This window comes from Aotus nancymaae, unplaced genomic scaffold (genome assembly GCF_030222135.1).
Source record: "Aotus nancymaae isolate 86718 unplaced genomic scaffold, 86718_ANA_hifiasm-v0.15.2.pri h1tg000072l, whole genome shotgun sequence".
NCBI classification, from domain to species: domain Eukaryota; kingdom Metazoa; phylum Chordata; class Mammalia; order Primates; family Aotidae; genus Aotus; species Aotus nancymaae.
Genome location: NW_026988487.1, coordinates 18,120,875 through 18,145,565, shown reverse-complemented (window position 1 = coordinate 18,145,565; position 24,691 = coordinate 18,120,875). Strand labels below are relative to the sequence as shown.

General features: G+C 45.1%; 1 protein-coding gene across 2 annotated transcripts in view; it reads left to right on the top strand.

Moving 5' to 3' along the window:
• The window catches only part of ASIC2 (acid sensing ion channel subunit 2), a 1,063,183-nt gene that overhangs the window by 855,513 nt on the left and 182,979 nt on the right, over positions 1-24,691 (top strand). The gene's annotated exons all lie outside the window — the stretch shown is intronic.

The window sequence follows — 24,691 nt, the reverse complement described above, 5'->3', positions numbered from 1 at the left end:
ACCTGGCTGAGTTGTCACCCATGCTCTCTCCCGAGTGATACACAATCACTCTCACATGTTAGAGGTTTTCAGCCTGACTTGACTTCTCGTTAGGATGGTGGGCATTAAACACTCATGAGTGAGAGATGTATCATGTGGCTATATCATGTCTTGTGGGTGTCACGCACTCACACCACGTGGATGTTCCATGTGCACGTGGATGTGACACACAGTCTCACAGATGGACCTGCCTCCTTGGGAGGACCTGCAACCTCATCTTCTCATGGGCTTTGCTTTCTTCCTTCTTCCTGGAGAAAGGTGCATCTTCTCTTACCACCGTCTTCTTTTTTATCAATTGTGGTAACACTTACATCTCATAAAATTCACCGTTTTGACCTTTTCAAGTGTTCTATTCAGTAGCCCTTAGTATATTGTCAGTGTTCTGCAACCATCACCACTGTCTAGTTCTGGAGCATTTTATCACCCCAAAAGGAGATTTCATACCCATTAAGCTCTCATTCTATCTGGATTTTGAAATGACTCTCAAATAATAGGGCAGCACAGGGGGCTTTCTAGCTCTGTCCAAGTGCTGACAACACTGAGTGGCTCAGAGGAGAGAAGCAAAGACCCCATGTGGAGTATACTCTCTCTGTCATCTCTGTAGATTCCTCCAAGTCCCGGTTCAAAGTTCCCACCTACCTGCTGGACCCCATCCTCTCTCATCTCTCCCCCTGCAGCGAGAAGTGATCTCTGTCTCTTCCTAGTTCCCAGGGCATCACATATGCACCTTTCCTGTAGCTCAGCAGGTAAGGGCACAGACTCTGGAGCAAGATGGCTTGAGCTCAAATCCTGGGCTGGCCTCTCATTAGCTGCGAATCCTGGAGCAAATTGTGTAACACCTTTGTGCTTCGGTTTCTTTATCTGTTAGATGCGATCAATAAGAACACCTATCAGTTTGGGTTGTCGCATGTCTTCTACAAGGTAATATATGCAAAGCTCTTAGAACAGTGCCTGCGATGGCTTTAGTACTGTGGCCTGTGGTACTTTCCACCTGCTCCTTAGCCACAGGGCCTGGAGGTCAGGGTCACTTTGAAAAGGACGGTTGAAGAGGTCTAACAACATCCAGGTTTCCCTGGCTTCACAGTTACAGCCCCAGTTCCTCACTCCCCTTTGTCCCAATATTTTAAATAGCTAAAAGAACTGGGTCTCACTGTCACACTTGATCAAAGCAAATGCGCTGTGGAAATGCTAAATTCTCCCCAAGCTGAAGGGGAGAGCACAAAAGAGAAACATAGGTACTGTAGCTATGGGCAGGAGGAGCCTGGGAATGTCTCCATATGCCAGGGACAAGAGGTGGCATACCAGGGTGGCCACACAGACGGGGCGAAAGGGTAAATGACACGATTCTAAAACAGTTTATTCCAATTTCATCACACATCCTCCAGTGCCACTCCAACCAGGGTGGCAAGTTCTTTGCCAAGCACAGGCCTGCCCTGCTGGGCAACAGAGTGGAGGCCTTGGGCCTCACTGCCAATATGGCAGCCACTGACCACGTGTGGCAACTGCATATTTGAACTGTGGTCAATCCTAACTGAGATGCACTCTAAATGTAAAACACACACTGGATTTCAAAGCCTTGAAAAAAAAATTATTGACCTTTTTTTTCAATAACATTATTGAGACATAAATCTCAATAATTTTTGTACATTGATTACACGTTGAAGTTACATTACTTTGGATGTGATGCATGAAAAAATACAATATTAATTAATTTTATCATTTCTTTTTACTTTTTTTAAGGACTACTAGAAAATTTGAAGTTACACATGAGGCTTTTGTCAGACAGCACGGCCCCAGATCTACCCAGACAGGGAAAGAGCCCCCTGACTGTAGATACTTAGGGCCCACCCTTCCCTTCTCTTCCTTTTCCCATTTGTTAATTTACTCAATGAGCATTTATTGAGCACTAACTATAAACCAGACACTGTTATAAGAGCTGGAAAGACAGAGACCCAGACAACACATAAACAGATGAGTGGATTATATATAATTGGGCCAAGGTTTATGAAGAAAATGACCAGAGTGACAGGATGGGGTGTGGGGGTCAAGGAGAGGAGAGATACTCACATCTTCTTTTCCCTGCTGGCTTCTGCCTTCATCAATTTGAAAAGAAGCACCAAAGTGATTTTCCGTGGCCTCAAAATTATAATTTTAGCTATGTTATCGGCATCTTACACTGCAGACTGTTGACCTAACAAACTCCTATTCATCTTCCAAAACCCTGTTTATACATCATTTTCTAAGACTTTCTTGCTTCCATAACAGAGTTGGTGTGCAGCACTTCTGTACTGTGTACACATTATGCACATTATGTTACTGTGCATATCTGTTCCGTAAATATTAGTATGAGCTTCCTACTTACTAGGCACTTTCTAAGACTGGAAACCAATGATAAACAAAGCAGATGATGTTCTTGTGTGGGGTTCACACAACAGGGACTGTAATTATTCATTTACTTGCCTGTCTTTCCTGGTAGACCACAAGCGCCTCAAAAGATGGGAGTCTTCTTTGTCTCTGAGTGCCTAGAAGCTTTATGATACTGCCTGGCACATGGTAGGAGATTAACAATTTTTGATAAGTGAATGAAAAAAATGAGAGAGGAAAGAAAAAGTCTAATGTGATGAAGGTAGGAAGGTTGTGAGTAACCATATTAGTGACAGAGCTAAGGAAGTGTCTTTTCCCTGGCCCCCTTTGGTGCCAGAACACAAATTCCAATATCTCCTCACCTTTCCTGGCTGCTGCTGGCTGAGACCAAAGGCCGTGGCGAGTGTTGCCTTAGCCCCAGGAGCCAGGTTAGGCTGCCTGCATAGTTTGGCTCCCACCCAAGTTTGGCTGGTTGCTCAGAGATGTACTGAACTGGTGACCCTTTTCACTTTCTGACCTGTAGGATTAGGGCACAGTCCCAGCCCCCTTAACTTCCATGGGGTCAGCGACCCCTAGGGAGCAGAAATGACTACATAACCACCTGGCCAGAGGGCAAAGCCTAGGTCTCAGAGGGCTTACTCTTATTAATGACTTCATGTTTGTGGGGCATTGTTAATTACTCAAACTTACTAACTTCTGACTAGATGCCAGGTACTGTTCTAAGCACTTTACATGTATTAATCCTGGCAATAATCCTGTGAGGAAGTTATTATTATCATCCCCATTGTATAGATGAGAAAACTGAGACTCAGAAATGTTAGTAACTTACTACAATCACACAGATAGTAAATGGCGGAGCTGGGATCAATATCTTGCCTCTCTGTACAGAGCGTTGTACTGAACCATCCCCTGTTGATGCACTCTTAGGTTGTTTTTTCTTGCTATAACAAACATTGCCACAGCACAGCCTTGTTTTTCAATATATGCAACTATTTCCCAGGATTGCTGAATCAAAGGCATCAGGTGTTTTTCATTTTGATAGAATGCTGAGCTGCCCTCCCAAAAAGGCTGACCTGTTCACACTCAGGAGGTGCCTTTCTGTGCCGGGTCTCCCAAAGAGCAGCAGAGATGAGGGTGGGTAGAGAGACAAGAGGTGTCTATCAGCTCCCCATCACTGTGTCCAAGGGACTGGGCGCTCAGTCTGGCAGCATTCTCTGTAGAGTTACTCCTTCTCCCAGGAGGGAAGGCATTGGATCACTCTCCCCTACCCTGCCAACAGTACTTGATACATATAGTTTTGCCAACCTATCCCCAAAATCATGTCTGGCCAGTGGGCATGGGGCAACATGATCTGAAGTCCCCACTAATAGCTGATCAACTGCAAGCCTCTTCTGCAACCCCAGCTTCCAACACTGTCAAGCACTGATGCAAATGCCCTATCATAAGTCATGAGGATTAAATGAAACAAGGTGTGCATCCACTTCCTCCTTCCTTCATTGAATGACAGTGAGATTCAATACAATGACTCAAAGGAGGCACTTAACAAAGGCTAGTTTCCTCCCCTCCTCCCTGTTTCAGCATGTATACATTCATTCTTTCATTCGTTCATTTGATATTTATCCAGCTCCTCCTTCTAGTTGGGTCCATACTTTTTCTCCCTATATTTTAGCCAACTTGTTTATTAACACACTTCCACGTTCTCTGAGAGCAGCATCACTTTATCTTTCTCCTCTTGATCTCACTCCTCTGACGACTCTCCTCTCCTCCCTGCCACCTTCTGCTCCCCCAAAGCCCGCTAAGTTCCTTAGCCCAGCCTGTATTTTTTGGAAACAGATGTGGCATCTCTGCACATTCAGGTGCCACAGCTGGAGATTACCAATAATCATCATATTTTATATCTGGCCTCATGAATAATTCAAAGCCCAGAAAGCAAGTGCATAACAATTAACACAAGACAGAGGGAGAACGCCAATTCTAACACAGCCCCATTGGTTTTATGATAGGATTTGCCAAGCTTACATGCACAACACCTGACCCCGTGTTCTTGGCTTGCATTTGAAGTTGTTTTCCATATTGAGACAATGTGTCCAAGCCTCAACGGGAGCCCTTTCCCAGAAAGAAACAAATGGAGGTGCCTGCAGGTCCCTGTCCTTTCTAATGTCATGCACAAAAATCTAGTGTCTGTGACCAGAACTTCATTGCCCTTTGATTCATCTTCTTCCCAGCAAACTCTGTCCCTCTAAGACAGAGTCTAAGTCTTCTGCTATCCATGATCCCAGCCCCAGCTAGGTCCTAGCAAAGCAACTGGCACAGAGGAGGCCCTAGTAAGATTTGGGGTGCTGCACTTGACTTGCAATACTGCCACCCCATTTCTGAGAGAGCCCTAATGGTGGTGACCTTAACACTTCTATTTTAGACTCCTTTGTCTCAAAGCCCTTTGGTTTAATACCAAATATTCTATAAGAAAATATTTAAACGCACCAGTCAGATTCCCTTTTTGAAGCCATGCTGGAACTCTTTTTACAAAATGCACTCATTAATTTGTACCTCAAACAATAACCTCAAATGTTTGGATGCTTGTTGACTTTTCCTTTAAAAACAACTAATCTACTCTTAAGAAACATATGTTAGAAGAGAGGGGGCCAGGCGTGGTGGCTCACTCCCGTAATCCCAGCACTTTGGGAGGCCGAGGCAGGTGTATTGTTTGAGGTCAGGAGTTCAAGACCAGCCTGGCCAACATGATGAAACCCCATCTGTACTAAAAATACAAAAATTAGCTGGGTGTGGTTGCACACATCTGTAATCCCAGCTACTTGGAAGGCTGAAACAGGAGAATCACTTGAACCTGGGAGGTAGAGGTTGCAGTGAGTCGAGATCACACCACTGCACTCCAGCCTGGGTGACAGAGCAAGACTCCATCTCAACAACAACAAAAAGACACACACACACACACACACACACAAAGGGGAAGGGGATGATTATGTTTTGATTCAGTTCTGTGAGAATAGGTTGGCATCTAAAATAGGGCTAATTAGGGCTTTTAGTACATCAAAGTGTTTTTCTGAATGTAGCTCTCTGATGAGAATCTGATTTCCTAGCATGAACCCGGCTCCCTGATATGAATCTGATTCCTTAGTGAGAACACACCTACCTGGTGAGAAACTGGGCTCCTGGTTAGAATTGTTTTCCCTTATGTGAACCTGGATTCCTGATGTGAACTGGCTATCTAGTATAGACTAGGTAGTCAGGAAAAGTTTGCTGTAGGAATGAATGAATGATCGATTGATTGAGTACTGCTAGACTGTAGTTTTATTGGATGATATTTTGCACAAGATGCTCTCTCTTAAGAAGCGTATAAATATATTGACTAAATTACAAGTCCCCATGCTGCAAACATTCCTGTTTATTTATGTGAACAGCAGGTCAGCATTAAGCCAGGGGAGTGGAGAAAGTTCTTGTTGGAGCAAAGCAAAGAGACAAATATCTTCTCAGTTGTTTTGGTTAATTCTGTTTTTAAAAAACAGCTTTATTGAGTTATAATTTGCATGCCAATTCACCCATTTAAAGTGTGCAATTCAATGTTTTTTAGTAATGTACACAAGGACATGCATCTATCACAGTAACAGAATTTTAGAACACCCGCCTGCTAAATAAACCCATACCCATTACTGTCACCGCCCATTATCTCCAGCCCTAAGTATTCGTTAATCTACTTTCTGTCTCTGTAGATTTGCCTCTTCCGGACATTTCCTATAAGTAGAATCATACGTGTGACCTTTGGTGTCTGACTTCTTTCACTTAGCATAACGTTTTCAAGATTCATCTATGTTGTAGCATGTATCAGGACTTCATTTTTTCATTGTTAAATAATATTCCACTGCATAAATATATTATATTTTATTTGACTATTCATCAGTTTTGTTGCTTAACTGTCACTGGGGTGGATGGAAAGCCATGAGTTGTGACTAAGGGCACAAGAACTCCCCCAGTCACCATGTTCCCTTTTAACTACAGAAAGCATCCCAGATATCAGGCCACCATACTCTCTCTTTGTGGCACTACAGAGAACCCACCTATCCTAGGGAATAGTTAAGTTTCCAGGATAGCCTTCCCAAACACACTCCATTCAAAATGGAGCCCTGAACCATGATGGGAGGACCACAGAGGGCAGTGACCATAAAAAAAATGCAAATCAATCAAAGGGGAAGTATAAATGATCAATAGCTATGAATGGTTTCAATAAACATCTATCGGGCTAGCAGGGGAATCTGACCACCATTTATAACTTTGTTTTCATGAGCCAATTAATCTAAATTCTAAATAATTTTCTTTAAGATGAACTTTCAGAAAAAAAACATATCTTATGATTTTCCTGTACAATGAATGCATTTTAAAGCTCAAACAAAAATTAAACTCTTTGATCTAAAAAAAAAGCCCAATTAGTAAATTCTTCATAATGCACATTATGGCTCTTTTACAAAGTCAAATATAAAAGGAATGAATTCATTTCATTGGGTCCTCTTTAAAATAAGCATCTTAAACAACTTTGGTTTTTTTGTCAGTGCCAGGTAGAAGCAGAACTTAGAAGCCTGAAATCTTTACACAAACTCTCATCAGTTAGATTTCTCATTATTCTGAGATCAATTGAGGAAAAACTCAAATGGTTAAGTCAGTCAGGAAAGAAAAAAAACAGTCACATTGGTTCCTGGTCCTTGAAGATTCCACCTCTTTTGTTTGGGGTAAAAATGTTTTATGCCATTGTTTCTGAAAGTCAGATCATTTGCTGGATTTTATAACTTTATTTTTTTGTAATTTGGAAGAGTATTTGAACATCCACAAATACTCCAGAATGGTAGAGTTGTTCTTCAGATGTAGGAAGCAGAAACCCAGAGTGCAAAAGTGACTTGGCCCCGATCACATTTGGATTTACAGCAGAGCCAGGCCTAGAACTGGCTTCTAGAATGAGAGAATTGAAAGGTACTGTCTACTCCAAGGGTCTGCCTATACCTGGAATCCTTTTCTTTTTTTTTTTTTTTTAATTTTTTTAGACAAGTTTTCATTCTGTGGCCCAGGCTGGAGTGCAGTGGTGTAAGTCAGCTCACTACAACCTTCTCCTCCTGGGCTCAAGTGATCCCCCCACCTCAGCCTCCAGGGTAGCTGGGACTACAGGCATGCACCACCACACCCAGCTAATTTTTGAATGTTTTGTTTTTAGAGACAAGGTATCACCATTTTGCCCAGGCTGGTCTCAAACTCCTGGGATCAAGCAATCTTCCCTCCTTGGCCTCCCAAAGTGCTAGGATTGCAGGCATGAGCCACCACCCCTGGCCCTACATCTGGAATTTTTTAAGCATCTCATGGGGGATAGTAACATGCTTCTACAGAAGAGAGGACTAGAAAGGTGGAGGAAGTGGAGAGATGGAGAGGCAAGATCAACAACATGTATTGACCACGAATTAGGCTGAGTGCTTTGTACACATTATCTTATTTAAGCCTCAAAAAATTCTACTATATATATATATATGATGAAGACACTGAAACCTAGAGAAATAAAATGAATTGCCCAAGGTCATTCAGATGCTATAATTGTTAGGAGAGCCAGGATTTGGAGCCAAAGCTTCCAGCCCCTTGGGAGAAGTGAATACACCTGGAAAGGCCCCTGTCCTTTCCAGGTGTATTCACTTCTCCCAGGGGTCTGGAAACCACATGGACGGGGTAGGGATGTTTAGCAAGGAGAACAGGAGACTCTGAAGGAAGTAACAGTGGCCTTCACACTTTTTTAGAGCTCTCAGAGGCAAAAGGAGGCACTGTGCAGGAATTGCTGGAAGTATATTTCACATCAATAGAAGGAAGGCCTTTCCAACAGCTGTTTTCTATGTAGCACAGGATGCTTTGTGAGGTAGCCAGCTCCCTGTCCCTGGAGGCATGTAAACAGAGGCTGGAAGATAACATGGGGAGACCAGGGGTGGGGCAAAGGCTCTGGTCTCTATTCTAGGGTTAAAGTAGGGATCTCTTTGTGTCTCTTCCACTAACAGTGCCATATGAGACATTAGCAGGACTGTTAGATGTTAGCAGGGGTAGTCAAGAAAATGACGTTCCTTTTTCATGACAGTAATTTTTTAAATACTGCCTTTTCTTGATTGAGTATTTCCCCTGTAGAGTTAACCTCCAGGGGACATCTGCACTGTTCTGTGGGTCCTCTAGCAGGGAAGCAGGGAACAGTGTGGCGTGTCCATGACCCTTCTCCGCACAGCCCAGGGGACACTGAGATGGGGATGAGCATCCCGGGAATGAACAAATGGCTGAATGATCAAGCAAGTCAGAGACATGGTTAGGCTCTACAGAGACCACCCAGGACCCTTCGGAAGGAACTTGTGTGCCCACTCTGGTAGCAGGATTTTATGCAAGCCAAAATTCCCACGCCATTTGAACCACCGAACCTTTTCCCCCATCTCCGATTACACCCATGAGCATCTCGGAAGACCCCAGAGCCCCTCAGGACACAGTCTGGGAAATGCAGGGGCTTAAGACTATGGGCTTTAAAGGCAGAAAGACTCAGGTTCAATTTCCGCTTCTCCCATTTGCTGGTCCGAGCTTCGGTGTTCTCATCTACGAAGAGGAGACAGCAATGACTGTGTTGGACTGCTGGAAGGCTTCAAGGAGATAATGGATGTAACATGCTGAGAGTGGACCTGATGTCTACCAAGGAGGCAGAAAATATATATGGGGGCATTTATTACCTCATAGGCATTAAGTATATTACTTCATCAGGTCATTGTGAAGATTAAATGAAGTACGATATGAACTAATGTGTGTAACGTGCTTGGCATCGATGGGGGTGCCTTCTGAATCCCGGTTTGCCTTTCTGCCTCTTCTTTCTGGTTGCTAGTAGCTAGCTAGTAGCAGATTTCCTGTGCCGGGAAGCCATCAACTACTTAGAATATGGAACATTTCCCATCTGCTTATGGCTGTTCTGGAGAAGGTGACATTCTAAGCTTCATCAGGCCCTGGAGTTTTTAAGTAATTGAAGCGCTAAGAATCTGAAGTGACTCACCCTATGCTGTTTATTCTGGTCTCGTTTGCACAAAAGAAAGGAAAATCACCAGCTCTAACCACCCACTGCAAAATGTTAGAGATCAGAATAGCTGGAGAAAATACCAAAAATAATTCGCCCGGCCCGGTTTGGCTCTCCCTTCCACGGGTGGGGTTGGAAAACACGCGTGGCCGATCCTGAGTCATCAAATATAGTAGCCCCCGGTTACCACTGTGTCCCCTGAAGAGGTGAAGTGACAAGGAGAGGAGAGTGGAGGGGCGGAGGAGGGAGGAGAGAAGCGCCGAGCAACAGCCCGATGGGATTTACAGTCCCTGCTGGAGGCAGAAGGGAAAATGGGTGTTTAAGTCCACTATCAATGACTGAACACCTACTGTGTGTGAGGCACGCTGCTGCCACAAACCAGAGGATAGAGCTATGCTCCTGCTCCCACCCCCACCCCAGCAGTGCTCAACTTATAACAATAAGAATGAAAACGAATGCTCCCACATAATAGGAATCTACTATGCACCAGGCACAGCCTTTGGCATATTCTCTTCTGCATCTCTATGACAGTCCTTCAAGGCAGGAGTTACTGCCCACCTCTTAGGGAAGGTGAAGTGGAGACTCATTCACCCAACAGACTTTGAGTTCCACTGTGCCTGGCACTGGGCTCGACTTGAGAATGCTCAGAGGAATGGAACACAGGCTGTCAGCTGAGCAGAATGGTCAGAGGGCTTTCCCAAAAGCAGTGGGGAGCATGTGTCGAGCCCAATTCTCTGCACCCCAGACCTGGGCCTGCCCCACAGCATCAGGAAGCCACTTCCAGCCTGGCCCCCGCCAGCCTTCTAGATTCCCAGGGATGGGATGTGAACTTCACTCCGAGGCAGCCGTTGCACTGCAGAGGGGCAGACTGAGAACACAGCCCACGGTTCTGTGCCAGAGTCAACAGCACGGCCAATTTATTTTAAATAAAAACATTTAAAAGCATGAATTACATTATGTAGCAAAGAAGACTTTGTCTTTGCCATTACGGGAGGTTTTGCTGCAGAAATTACCATACTACTATACAGAAATATCACAGGGCTGGTTTACCCCAAGAGGGCTTCTGTGCACAGTGTGGAATGCCAGACAGAGCTAGACCCCTGTCTCTTGGGTCTCTGTTCTCAAGAGCCAGAGGGGAACTGCTACTTAGCACACCCATGGGCCAGACGGAAAGCCTCCCTGCTCTAAAAGTCTCAGCAGAGAAAGATAAAAAAAGAAACAGACATGGAGTACCTACCAGGTACTGGGCACCTTACCTGCATTATCTCATCTAATCCTCGCAGACTTACAAGGTGATGCTATTATCCCTGATTTATAGAGAAGAAACCTGAAGTTCAAACAGGACAAGCCCAGGGTCACCAGGAAGAGAGGGAACCTGGATTCATCTCTGTCTGGGGTTAGTCTGGGCTCTTTCTACAACCCAAGCTGCCAATTCCTTTCTTTGGCTTGCAAGGTGCTACTCCAGGGGAGTGGTGGACGCAGAATGTTTAAAGGTGTTCAGCACAGCCTGAGAAAGGACAAGTATTCAAGAGCCAAAGACTCAGGCTCTGGGCTGGCTCAGCCATAACATGTGTCATGATTGGAGAAAGACTATGCAATCATGCAGAGCCTCATCTGCAAAATGGGTGTGTGTGTGTGTGTGTGTATGTGCATTTCACAAATATACAAAAGCAAATCACAATATCACGACTCCCTTCTGTCTTTTGAGGGAAGGTCTCCTGCAGAAAGAAGTTCAGCCTTACATCCCTGAGAGCTTCCCAGAAACCACTGTACTTTTGTAGCCCCCTCACTCGACACCCTCTGAATCCCACATCCATTTGGGGTAACCATCCATCAAAAGCAAATACCTCTAGGAAGCAGTGCCTTTTGCTGTCCAAGAGCAGGGGCTCTCATCACACTAAGCCAAAGTCTTGACTTTACTCTCTCCAATGGAAAGGCAGAAAATGCTAGCTGGGAGCCTTCCAGAGGCTCCAGAAAGGAGTTGGCCTCTACATCGTTACAATTGCTCATGGATAAGATATGGGCATTTGGTCAGTGGTTGCACTTACATTGTATATATATGTATATAATGTAATATATATAGTCTCCTGAAAGGTTGTGTATCAATTTTATTTTGTTCACTCGAACTACCCTTTAATTTACTGTAACATTCGAGCCTGCAAAAACACATAACTTAGCAATTACAAATATTCTGACAGTCACTGGGAGTTCCTCCCTCTCCCTAACCCTCCACATCCCATTAATTTTCAAGACCTGTAGCTACAGATTTACCACTAAAACTCCTTCCCCACTGCCTCCCTATCCCCATGGCCACCTCCTCATTGTTTCTCACCTCAATTATTGAAACAACCCCCTGACTGGCTCTCTGTGCCCACCCACACTGTCAATTGAACCACCTGCTGTCTCACCTCCACTCTGCTCCCCGAGTGATCTTTACTAAAGTCTAATTCTGTCACGATCCTTTCCTCTTTAAAACTCTCTTGGGGCTCCCAATCACCTTCCAAATAAAATGCAAACCCCACCACGTGGCAGCTATAGTCCCTGATGATCCCAGCCATTCCCAGCTCATTTCTTCCCTCCCCCAAGTGTACCACCCTTATGCCAGGCCACACTTTGGGGTGGCTCTTGGAAACCATGCTCTCAATGTCTCCCCTTCAGGGCTTTGCAAGCACTGCTTGGAGCAGCTTCCTGTCCCTTCCTTACCTAACACCTCCTTGTCATTTAGACATATTATCTTCTGAGTCCCCTTCAGCACACTCTATGCTGATCAGCCCTGAAAGCCTGCTCCCTCCAGACTGCAGGAGTTGATTGGTTTCTCTCCCCTTCCAGACTGTGGGCCACTTGCAAACTGCCTTCCATCTCAGCATCCACAGAGCACAGCCAGCTGAATGAATGGATTATCCCTCATACAGTTTCGTTAATGTATCACTCTCTCGATGACATTAGAGTTTTCGCTTAGACATCATGACATATTTATTAGGTTGATGCACCAACCTAATAATCATAGAAGCTGAGGACAGAGAAACTGCTGCCAATCAATGGTCAATCAGAAGTGAAGGTCACTTGTCTCCTGAAATTATCATGTGATTCAATGAGAAAACAGGAATAGTTTATGGAATTTTAGCGTACATTTGACTTTCAGTTTGGATAAGTGCTGTAGACCTAAGTTTATTTGAAAGGACTTTTTTTTAAAAAAAAATCACTTTAAAAATCACATGTATATTTAAAACATTTGGAGAAATACATTTAAAACATGATTTGTAATTCCAGAAACAAAACCTAACCACTGATATACTGGTTTAATTTCTTTCAGGCCTTTTTCTCTGCTGAGGCTTCATGTTTTAGATTTTTTAAACATCAATTTTGGATTATTCTCTGTGTATCATTTTGCAAGCCACTTTTTTCCTTCATAACATTAACGTTTTCATGGTATTACATACACATAATTCAATGACTACATAAAACTCGATTGTGTGGTGTTTCATAATTACATCTCATTCTTCTACTGTCAGATATTTAAATTGTTTCTACTACTTCTTTATCCTGGATAGTGCTGGAATACATAATTTCAAGGCTTTTTAGGATAGATTCCCAAAAGCATAATTACTGAACAGGAACATTTTTAAGGCGTTTGATAGGTGCCATCTGCTTTCCAATCAGTTGCCCAAATTTACCCTCTCCCCAGAATCGTATGAGAATCCCCATTTTACCATACCTTTCCTCACATGCAATCATTCTTTAAAAATATCTATTCTGTTTTGACTGGTGAGAGATCATTTCACACTCTTCTGCTTTTCATTTTGAATGAAGAGTGTGAGACCAAGCATCTTCTGTATGTTTACTTACTCGGTGTATTTCCTCATTTGTGAATTGCAACAGGGCTTCATCTTCATGTATAGGGAAGCATCTTAGCAGAGAAAGTGAGCATGAGCCAGACGCAAGAACTCAATCCCTGCCTCCTTTTGCCAGCTGTGTGACTCTGGGCATATGTCTGTAGCTCCTGGGCTTCTGTTCCCTGATCTGTGAAATTAGGATCCTAATCCCTGCTTTGCAAGTCTGTTGGGAGGATTAAGAAGGTAGCTACGTTCACCCACCTAGCACAGCAGCTGGCATGCAGCAGACATGAAGTTTTAGTTCCCTTCTTCTTGAGCCTTGCAGTTTCTGTCATTGCCTCCAGGTGCCCCCATAGGTCCCTGCGACTCTGGGATCAACAGCATCGGCATCACCTGGGAACTTGTTATAAATGCAGAGTTTCAGGTCACTTCGAACCTATCACATCAGAATCTGCATTTCAACGAGATCTCCAAGTAGCTCATATGTACGGTAAAGCTTGAGGTGCTCTGTTTTAGGCTTTGAAATGGAAGGTGATGGTATGCTTCCCTGGCACAATAACCAGCACCCACTCAAGGATGAAGGGGTAGATTTAAGAGCCAGGGAGCTCTAATGCACCACTTCCATCCACACATACACAACTTCTGCCAGCCTCAGAGGACGGAGAGGATGAGCAGATTCACCTATCCCCTTAGAAGTCAGCCCAGCAGGGCACAGTTACTGAGAAGTCAACCTTCAGGCCATCAGCCCAACCTTGTATCATGTGTCTGAAAAAGAGTAGCATCTTGGGGAGGAGACAGCCAAGGGTGTAAGTAAGAGGGCATAGTCTTGGCTGGATGTAGCACCTGACCCCATATCATGCTGACACTCTAATTTATTGCTGGGTGCCCAGAGCTGCTGGCAGAGGCCTCGGATGGGAGCCAGGGATGCTTCTGAACTTGGATAGCAGGCTTTTTGCCATTTAAGTCCCAATCATGGTGCATGTCATGCTTACCCCGGGCATGAGATGGACAAGAACTTGACCCCGAATTTGGGGTGTCAGTTCAACACCCGAATTTGGGGTGTCAGTTCAATCACCCTGAATTTGGGGTGTCAGAACAACAACCAGGTGTGCTCAGGGAGGCGTGCACGTTATCCCATCAAGAATCACCTGCCACATAGGCTCAGCCCATCTCAGAAAGAATAGCAGCAGCACACTCACCTCTGTTATTGATCATATCTTGTTACTCTCTCAACTTGTCAGAATGCCCACAGGGGCCAGGAAGAAAATCTGCATTCCAGGGCTGGCACCACCTACATATCCTGTCTCATTAAACCTTCCATCAACCTTCTGATGAGTAACCCCATTTTCCAGAGATGCAAACTAAGGATCAGTGAGATTGGCAGCTGGGACACCCAGCCTGGCAGGGAGATAGAAGGGGAGCTCGCCAGCTCCACAGAGCTCTTATCACTCATCCAGTTGGCAGATCAGAAAGCTTAAGCTGAAACATTTAAGGTACTTAGAGACCCCAGGATGACGGTAACGGGACTTGAACTAGGGCCTAAGCCATCAGAAACCTAGGTCATGGCCTTTCAGTTAAGCCATGCTATAACCACTAAGCTTCTCTCTCAGGTCTTATCTCATCACTGTTGCAAGCAAGGCCCAGCCTCCAATGGCTAGAAGAACAGGCCCATGATAATTCTGACAGTTCTGGCCACTTAGCACACCCGCTGCTGAACCTACCATCATTTCCTTCCCTTCCCTGAAACTGCCATCCCCTCTCGTTCCTGCAAGCTTATCTTCAAAGCCTTCGGATTTGCAGACCTCCAAGATTTGTTTCCGGTCTTTCCAAGCAAGATTTTTTTTTTTTCCACCTTCAGTTCTTAGGACCAGTCTATGCCTACCTCCTGGCCCTGGAAGCCAGAGAAATCTTCCCAAATTAACGTGAACTGGAGCTTCTGCCTGAGGGATGGTTATCCAGCCTGCAGCTTTGAGAGGCCTACACAAGGAGCCTCAAGACCGGCTTGCATAAAAGCTGAATGCAAATAGTCTGCACAGAGTGTGCTTTGGATGCTCTTTTGATGGGCTCAGTATTCTACCCAAACTGTGTTTATATGATTAATTTGCTTAGCACATAGATATAAAAATCTGGGGGCGGGATCTGAGAAGTCGCGACACTTGCAGCAGTTCAGAGAAATAAAGTGTTTTATTCAAGATCACAGAGCAAGTGGCTGGCAGGGCTGAGACAGAATGCGGGTGCCTGAGCCTGCGCTGGCCTCTGTCACTCGGCTGCCTCCTTCTCTTCCATCTGGGGGCAAAGGAATGTTTGTCCTAATTATAGATTGCATTGGTTCAAACTGAAGTCAGCGTGGCTAGGAGGAGTGGGATTAAGGGAAAGGGAAGGGAGCAGAGGCCCCTGCTTAGATCTTTTGTGCTTAGAGAGAGCCAAGGACACCTGCAGGCCAGCCCATTCCTTTCTTGCCCTTGACACATGCTTCTCATACCCCATTCCTTTCTCACATTGATGTCTTGATTCATTTTTTTTCCTCTTGCTTTGGAAAGTGTGTGAGTTTCCTATTGCTGCTCTCATGAGCTTAGCGGCTTAAAACAAGAGAAATTTATTCTCTTACAGTTCTGGAGGCCAGAAGTCTGAAATGAGTCTTGCAGGGCTAAAATCAAGGGGTGAGCAGGGCTGGCCCCTTTTGAAGGCTCCCAGGGAGAATTCATTCCTTCCTCCTCCGGCTTCTGGTGGCCGCCGCATTCCTTAGTTTGTGGCCACATCGCTCCAACTGTGCTTCCATCATCATGGCGCCATCTCCTCTTCTGTGGTCATATCTCCTTCTGCCTCCCTCTTACAAGGACCCTCGGGATTACGTTGGGATCACCCAGATAATCCAAAATAATCTCTTTATCTCAAGGAGCTTAACTTAATCACATTTGCCAGGTTCCTTTTGCCTTATAAGGTAATATTCACAGATTCCAGGGATTAGGACGTGGATATCTTTGGGGACAATTATCCAGCCTACCACACATAGTAACAAAACATAATTCAAAGAGTAGGAGCCTTAGATACAGATAGGGATTCCCATCCTAGCTCTGGCGCTTGCTAGCTGTGTGACTTTGGGCAAAGTTCCAGCCTTCCTGAGACTCTTGTTTCCTATTCTTTAAAATGGAAGTCACCCTTCCTGGGCCATAGTGAGGATCAGGTAGGTTCCACATCACACACCCAGCATTGGAGCTGGTGCACCGTGGGTGTTCAATATGGGCAGCCAGGCACTAGGGGGATCCTGGAACCGGTCTTCACTGGGAAGGAGGGTCTGATGGTCTGGCGCAGCCTCACTGATTTTAAGGATTCAGCAAATACTGTCAGGATGCAAGAGCCAATTATGCAAACAGATCAGAACTCCATTATCCTGGAAATTAAGTTAGCACCAGGTCCATTTGGATTAGCTAGTAATGGAGGAGGCAAAGTGCTGATCTGTGGTGAGAGAATTCTGACTACGTGAGTCCGAGGTAATGCAATATTGGGAATAGATGAACGGGGCTGCCTGCTCTGCCTGTTTCCCTGCTAAGAATCCCCAGCAGGTCAGATCTTCACTTTGATTTTTTTTTTTTTTTTCATTTGAGAGATGTTCACTTTATCCTATCTTTACTCAGATAAGGCATTTTCACTTTTGTGAAATAAAAAGAAAAGGGAAGGGAACCAGTCATCTCTGGTTTTGTTTTTGTTTGTTTATTTTCTTGAGATGGAGTTTTGCCTTATTGCCCAGGGTAGAGTGCAATGGCATGATCTCAGCTCACTACAACCTCTGCCTCCTGGGTTCAAGCCATTGTCCTGTCTCAGCCTAAGTAGCTGGGATTACAAGTGCATGCCACCACGCCCGGCTAATTTTTGTATTTTTAGTAGAGATGGGGTTTCATAATATTGGTCAGGCTGGTCTCAAACTCCTGACCTCAGGTGATCCGCCCACCTTGGCCTCCCAAAGTGCTGGGATTACATGCATGAGCCACCACGCCCAGCCTCATCTCTGGTTTTCTAAACTACAGATCTGAATTTCTAACCACCAGCCTCAACTTCCTGGAGCCCTTGTCTTCATCAATAACATTATCAACCTGCTGTTGATTAAGACTTGGATCCCTGGGGTCAGCTTGGTGATGATGTCCCCCAGTACCCAGCGTGTGCTGGTTAATGTTGAACAACTAGCTTTCAGGGAGGGGAGGGTCCTAAATACCCATTTCCATGGTGTAAATGCCCCCTCCGTGGCTGACTTGAAGCCATAGACATGATATCACCAAACACCAATTTGGGAAAGGGCAGCACAGCTCTCCTGAGCTTATGCAAGCTGGGTCCACTACACAGCTGCACCACCTTCAGCCCCACCCCTCAACTAACGACTCTCTACACAAACCCCTTAGTCTGCTGAAGGACCAACCACACACTTCTTTGCTGTCACATACCCTATCTGTCACCCCTGGAATGGTCCCATTTTCCACTGCTCAAAATCCTCTTAGTTCCTCTAGCCTGGACTCATTAAGTCCTCCATGCGAATTAATCTCCTCTTTCTCTGTACCTGACAGGGCATTGCTTATACCTTTATTTGGCATTTCTTTCATCCTGCCTTGTAGCAGACAACTAAGTCATCAAATTGTCTGTCTTCCTGGTCAAAGTCTGAAAGCCACATACTAGCATTGGAAAGACTCTAGCCTGAGTTAAATCCTTCTAAGTAGCTTTATGACTGACTCAATGCCCACTAGTCTCTCAACTGGGAAACAAGGGTACCCGGCCATGCCTGTTTCATTTTGAGGAATTCCTGGGAGGGTACGTACGGACCATCTAGGTAGGGCCTGGCACACGACGGGTGTGGCCTTTGTTATGAAGGGTGAGGCCTTCCCTTGGAGGGCAGGGCCAAGCCTCCCTCCTCCTTGTCTGCCCCCACATTCCCTGCTAGGAACTTGAAATGAAATTAATTCCCTCAGCATGTGCAATGCAAATAGAAATGGGGGTGAATTGCACCCTGAAAGGTCTGCAGCTGGCCTCCAGTCTCACCCATATGGGCTGAGCTTTCATAGTCTCAGGCATTCTAGCTCAGCCTGGCAGCCTGGGTTGGGGGGTGGAGGGGATGAGAGTGCAGATGGAGAGTTTTCATGGTGGTTTAATCTTGCAGACATCATAGATAACTCGCAAATGTCAGATGTGATGCACACAATTTAGAAGGCAGGAAGGAATCTGGAGATATTAAGATATTTACTGGACCACGTGAGGAAGTAGGCTTAGCTCAGAGGCAGCGTATATTTTCATTAGCTGAGGCTGAGTGAACTTGAGCAGCTTAAAGTCTCATAGAAGCCTCTCATTTTCTTATTTGGGATTTGAGTACAGTTGCTTCATTATACAGAGTAATGTTTCCTGATGGGTACTGGCTCCACTGGTGTCTGTGAGGTGGGGAAACATGGGAGATATGGGGAAGGTGGCTGCTCAGAAACTTTCTTTGTTGGTTGGATCCCAGAGACTGGAAATGACCCACAGTGGGTATGGGCACTTGCTGCTCACATGCCTGCACTCTGCCTCTTTTCCCTCTTCCACTTCAGGGTTAAAGTTAGAGGTTTCTGGATTCTGTGCTCAAGGCCAAAATGAACCAAGTCAGGAGTTGTTGCCTATTTGGACATAGTTAATGGGAAGTGAGATGAATAATTATACCAGAGGCTGGCTGTGACTGGTCAGTTAGGTCAGCAGATGACGTGATGTTGGAAAACAGAGGAAGTGAGCAGCCGATGAGGTCAAGGGATTCAGGAAACTCAGCCCAAGGACACTGGCTATGTTCCTGCATTCATGTATTCATTCACTATTCACTCATTTATTCATGCTTTTGCCCAACAAATATTTATGGGACACTTAACTTGGGCCAGGCACTAAGGATCCAATCATAAGCAAAACAAACATGGCACCTGCCCTCCTATAGCTCAAGGCAGTTGTGCTTAGATGGTGGGAGTTTTGTCCCCCAGGGGACAATTGGCAGTACCTGGAGACATTTTTGTTTGTCATAAATAGGGGAAGCTACTGGCATCTGGTGGATAGAGGTCAGGGATGCTGCTAAACATCCTAAAATGCACAGGACAGTTCCCCGTCACAAAGAATTATCTGGCTATAAATGTCAATAGTGCTGAGACTGAAAAGCCGTGGTCTAGAGGCTTTAAGGTGGGAATTTTTTTGAAGCAACATGGGGTTTTGTCCCCACAAGGGCAAGTTATTTGTATGGCTGACCTATAGACCTGATCATAAGTTGACAAAAGACAAAGCTAGAACAATTTATAAAGTTTTAACTATCCCAGCAACAAGAATAATAATAGCCTGTATCTCTGTGACATGGCAGAAGACTGGGAGAAAGGATCAGAAAGTCTTATTTCAGGCGTAGCAAGTAAACCCTAACGGATGCCATGTAGGATGGTAGTTAAGAGCCTCAGCTTCATGGGCTTTGAGGTTTGGGTTCTGGCTCTCTTACCTCTAAGGTCGATCTTGGGCCATTCACATAATCTGCCACCAACTCATACAGTCCCTTTGCAGTCAACCACCTGGTCCAAATAAATACACACCAGAGCACCAAAAGGCAGTCAAATGCACTGGCCCTGGAAACACAGATAGAGAAAGTCAGGAAATGAGACAGGGAAGGAAAGTAACCAAAAACAACTACACTATTAATCAAGTTAGCACCAGGGGCAATTGGAACGCCTCCACACCTCTGCCCATCACTGTCGTCTCCTTAACTGACCCTTCATTCTTTCATTCAACAGACATTTATTGAGCATCTGCTATGTGCCAGGCCCTGTTCTGAGTGCTAAGACTACATCAGTCAACAATACTGACCATGTCTTTCATAGATACTGTGTTTTAGATAGGGAACAAGTTAATAATAGTAGTACATATAACAATAATAATAAGCAAATATTCTGCAAATACAAATTTTATGATAAAAATAGAATAAGGTGATGAGATAGGGAGTGACTGAGTTTGTTGGTCAACAAACCAACCTCTAAGGAGGCCACTTTGAATCTGAAACCCAAAGGAAACAGAAAAAGTAAGCCAAGCAAAGCTCTGAGGGAAAGAGCATTCCAGGCAAAGTGCCAGCAAAGATGAAGGTGTCCCAAGGGAGGGATGTGCTCCAGGTATTCAGGGAGCAGAAGATGTAGGACTGCGGCACCAAATCTGGGATGGGCTGGAGAGGGTGGCAAGGCCTGAGTAAGGAGCTTGGATTCTGTTCTAAGAGAAGTAGGTGGCCAAGGGAGGGGATCTAAGCATCGTAGATTGATTACCTCACCTAGAATCACATTCTTGACTTTATCCTGAGCAAGCCCTTCAATAATAGATTTGTAGTATTTTTCCTCTGCGTCTTCACACCAAGACCAGTGGGTAAGATATACCTTCCCAAACCCACTTCAGTCCCCATGAAACAAACACATCAAGGCTTATTACCAACACCTTTCCCTCTACCTTCCCCAGTCAGGGGGTCAGGGGATAGGACACAGTCTCTCACTTACCCATTCACTCGTCCACTCACCCCATAAAACATCACTGAACCCAGTCTTAGACTGGCTCCTCTAGAAGCAGACCCTGAAAATAGGACAAGTAGTTTATTTGGGAGATGATCCCAATAAACACAGATAGAGAAACAGGGAAATTAGACAGGTAAGAAAACCCAAACCAGACACATTATTAATCAAGTCAGCACCATGGGCCTTGGGGACGTAATCCCTCTGGGATCTCCAGGAGCCAGGGTGGAGCATGCACTTGGAGTTTTCCCACCTGAAGGGTGAAAGGGTCTTTGGTGGAGGGCAACTCCTGAGGAGCATCTGCTTTCTGGCACTTCAGGCCCACAAGGGCTCTTGGCTGTCAGAGAAAGACCTTGGATAAAGAAATGCAGGTGCCGATGGTTGGAAATGCGGCCAGTGTGCACTAAAATGGTTAAGTCCAAGGCAGTTTGGGCAGGACACTGAAAGCATCTGCTACAAGCCGCTTTTATTGCTTCATGCCATTCTTGGTGCTAAGAATACATAGATGAAGATGGTCTGGTTTCTTCTTTCCAGGAACCGACAATCTGGTCCTGTTTCTTTTCTTGTCTACAATACAGGTCTAATAGTAATAAGGCCTACCACATAGGGATGTTTTGAAGATTTGATGACATGACACATATGAAAACCCTGTGCAAATGAATTGTGGGTATAGACTTCAGATGTTATTATCATCGCTCAGCAAGCGACTTTACTTGCCGCAACCTTACTTTCTTCTATCTGTCAAATGAAAATAAGAAGATTTGTTCTGCTTACTTCAGACAGCCATCAATGCTTTAAATGAAACAAAGAATGAGAAAGTGCTAGGATGCTATTGAAATATAAAGCGCCATTCCCCACTTCCATCCATCCTCTTTGCACTAAATGAATCTCTTGAGGACAGGGTTATTGTGCAATTCTCCTCTATAAGCCCCTCTCCTCAGACTGAGTAGGGTGCCTGGCACATAGTTAATGCTCAGTAAATCCTGGTTGCATTTAATCAAAAGCCACATCCATTGTCATTGTGAAATGGGCAGGGCAGGAATTATTAAATACAATTGACAGATGAGGAAACCTAGGCTCAAAGAGAGGGAAGGGGAGTGATGCTGCTAGGAAGGGACAGAGCCAGAAGGATGATCTTATGGCTCCCCATCCCGTGAGCTCTCCACTGCCACCTTGGAATGACCATTGTGGGGATACTCAAAAATCGGCTGGGCGTGGTAGCTCGTGCCTGTGATCCCAGTACTTTGGGAGGCCGAGGCAGGTGGATCACCTGAGGTCAGGAGTTCGAGACTAGCCTGACCAACATGGAGAAACCCTGTGTCTACTAAAAATACAAAACTAGCCGGGCATGGTGGTGCATGCCTGTAATCCCAGCTACCGGGGAGGCTGAGGCAGGAGAATTGCTTGAACCCAGGAGGCAGAGGTTGCAATAAGCCGAGACTACGCCATTGTACTCCAGCCTGGGCAACAAGAGCAAAACTCCATCTCCAGAAAAGAAAAAAAATTGCATAAAAATGTTAATGTTTCCTAGGGGCAAACCAGCCTGCTGATCTTATGACAATTTTGATCTCCAGTAACTCATCCAGGATCAGTTTACAAACAGCTTCTCCAATCTGTGGATGTCTGGGTAACCCTAGAACTTCACCCTGTATCCAGTTTATTTTGTATCCCTTCAGAGTCTCCCTTCCTCAATCAGAGACCAGGGCCATGGAAGGATACTCTGCCTCGGTCTGGGCACACAGCTGAGTGCTTGTCTGGGAATAGAGAGGGGAAGACAACCCTATTCAAGGAGAGCCTCGGGACAACCACATCTGAGAGGTCTATACTCATAATTCGTCAGTAAGGCATCCCTTTCTGGGCATGGCTTTTGGCTTGGGTTGACCTTGGTTCAAATGCCTCCATTAGTCCAAAGGCTTCACACTTCTGGATCTTGGTTTCCTCCCCAGCCAAAGAGAAACGCTGTTTACCTCACTGGATTTTAGGAAGATTGAAAAGCATCGTGAATGCAGAGCAGCCAACAAAAGGTAGCCTTCCCTCCCCCTCCCTCCCTCCAATCCCAGAACTAATCACATCTGGGCCACCTGGCTCCTTCAACCTTGTCACCAAATGGGTCCCAAGGAGTTACCAGGCAATACCAAGCAAGCATTTCTGTTTCATGGGAAGTATGATGCTGCTGTTTTGAGAGCAAAAAAATATTAAAATTTAGCTCTCTTCTTGTCATCTAGGTTTTAGTCTCCAGGCGGCCTCCTGTGGCCGTCCTGCATTTTTATGACTCTGGTGGGTTTCATTACAGGCCCTGCTTCCTGGAAACTCATCTCCCATCCTGACCCTGAGAGCGTTTGATTTGAAACATCAATCATAATTTAGTGTTGAGCTCTCTCTGTTTACATGTAACTATGTGCACTGTGGGTGCCAGATCTGAACTGTGGTCTCAGAATGTGGTATTAGGGAGTCTGTGTGGCCCAGAGAAGAATGAATGTTGTCAGCCCAATCTAATTATCTCCCACCACCAGCAGCGAGGGATGTCATGCCAAGAAACCGTATGTGGTACGCCAGGAGCTCTGGAGGGAAGACATGATGTCATAACACCAGGCAAAATAGAGGTGTCAGAACCCGACCAGAACTGAATGGCCGGCTGCCTCCAGCAAGAGGCCATTTATGCAAATTGCCAGTTTCAAGGAATGCCTGCAAATTCTAGTAAAGCATTTCCCTAAGTATGTTCAGGTTGTTATAGGTATTATACCTACGGCCAAAAAAAGTGTTTGTTCCATAGTCAAATCTGCCTGAAAATGCTAAATTATGATATGTTGAACCTTTATGGCAATGCTCATTAGAGCCTTTGACAAGTAAATTTGCAGGTGGATCTCCAAGAGGGATATATATATGTACAGGGCTTTGCCAATTTCTAAAACTGAAAACCTTTTTGTCCTCCCAAAGAGCATCCAAAAAGACCAGTGTTCCCCGAGAACATATTTTGGAATTACTGATCCAGGCTGGCAGCATTTCCAAGGGGCACAAGGCAGGGGCTTGTTGTCTGTGCTGTTCTCAGAATCAGGTGATGCAAGGGGCACACAGGGGTGGCTTTGAGGACTGGTAAGAGAGCCCAGCCGGGCATCTGGCCTGTGGGGCCAGGCTCCCTTTCCAGCAGGGGCTCTAGTTGATCACCAAAGACAGAGAGAGAAAACTGCAGACCCCACAGAGCAAGAATTAGAGTAGAAAGGCTACTGCATGGTGATCAGGTGGCAACTTTTCTGTTTCGTGGGAAGTATGATGATGCTGTTTTGATAGCAAAAAAGTATTAAAATTTAGCTCTGTTCCTGTCGTCTAGATTTGAGTCTCCAGGCGGTCTCCTGTGGCCGTCCTGCATTTTTATGACTCTGGTGGGTTTCATTACAGACCCTGCTTCCTGGAAACTCATCTCCCATCCTGACCCTGAGAGCGTTTGATTTGAAACATCAATCATAATTTAGTGTTGAGCTCTCTGTTTACATGTAACTATGTGCACTCTGGGTGCCAGATCCGAACTGTGGCCTCAGAATGAGGTATTAGGGGGTCTGTGTGGCCCAGAGAAGAATGAATGTTATTGGTGAGGACACTTTTGGTTGCAAGTGAGAAAATGCCAGTCAAACTTTCTTAAGTAAACAAGAGACCTTATGAGGTCATGTAACGGAATAGTCCATTCAAGTAGACTGTTCTGCCTTCAGGCATGGCTCAACCCAGGGATCAAATGCTGTCACCTGGATAAAGTTTGTCTCTCTCCATCTGGCCCTGCTTCCTTAGTGTTGGCTTCATTCTTGGCCCTTCTGTCTCTTCATGATGGCTGCTAAAAATTACCAATTATGCATCCTTTCAGCTTCACA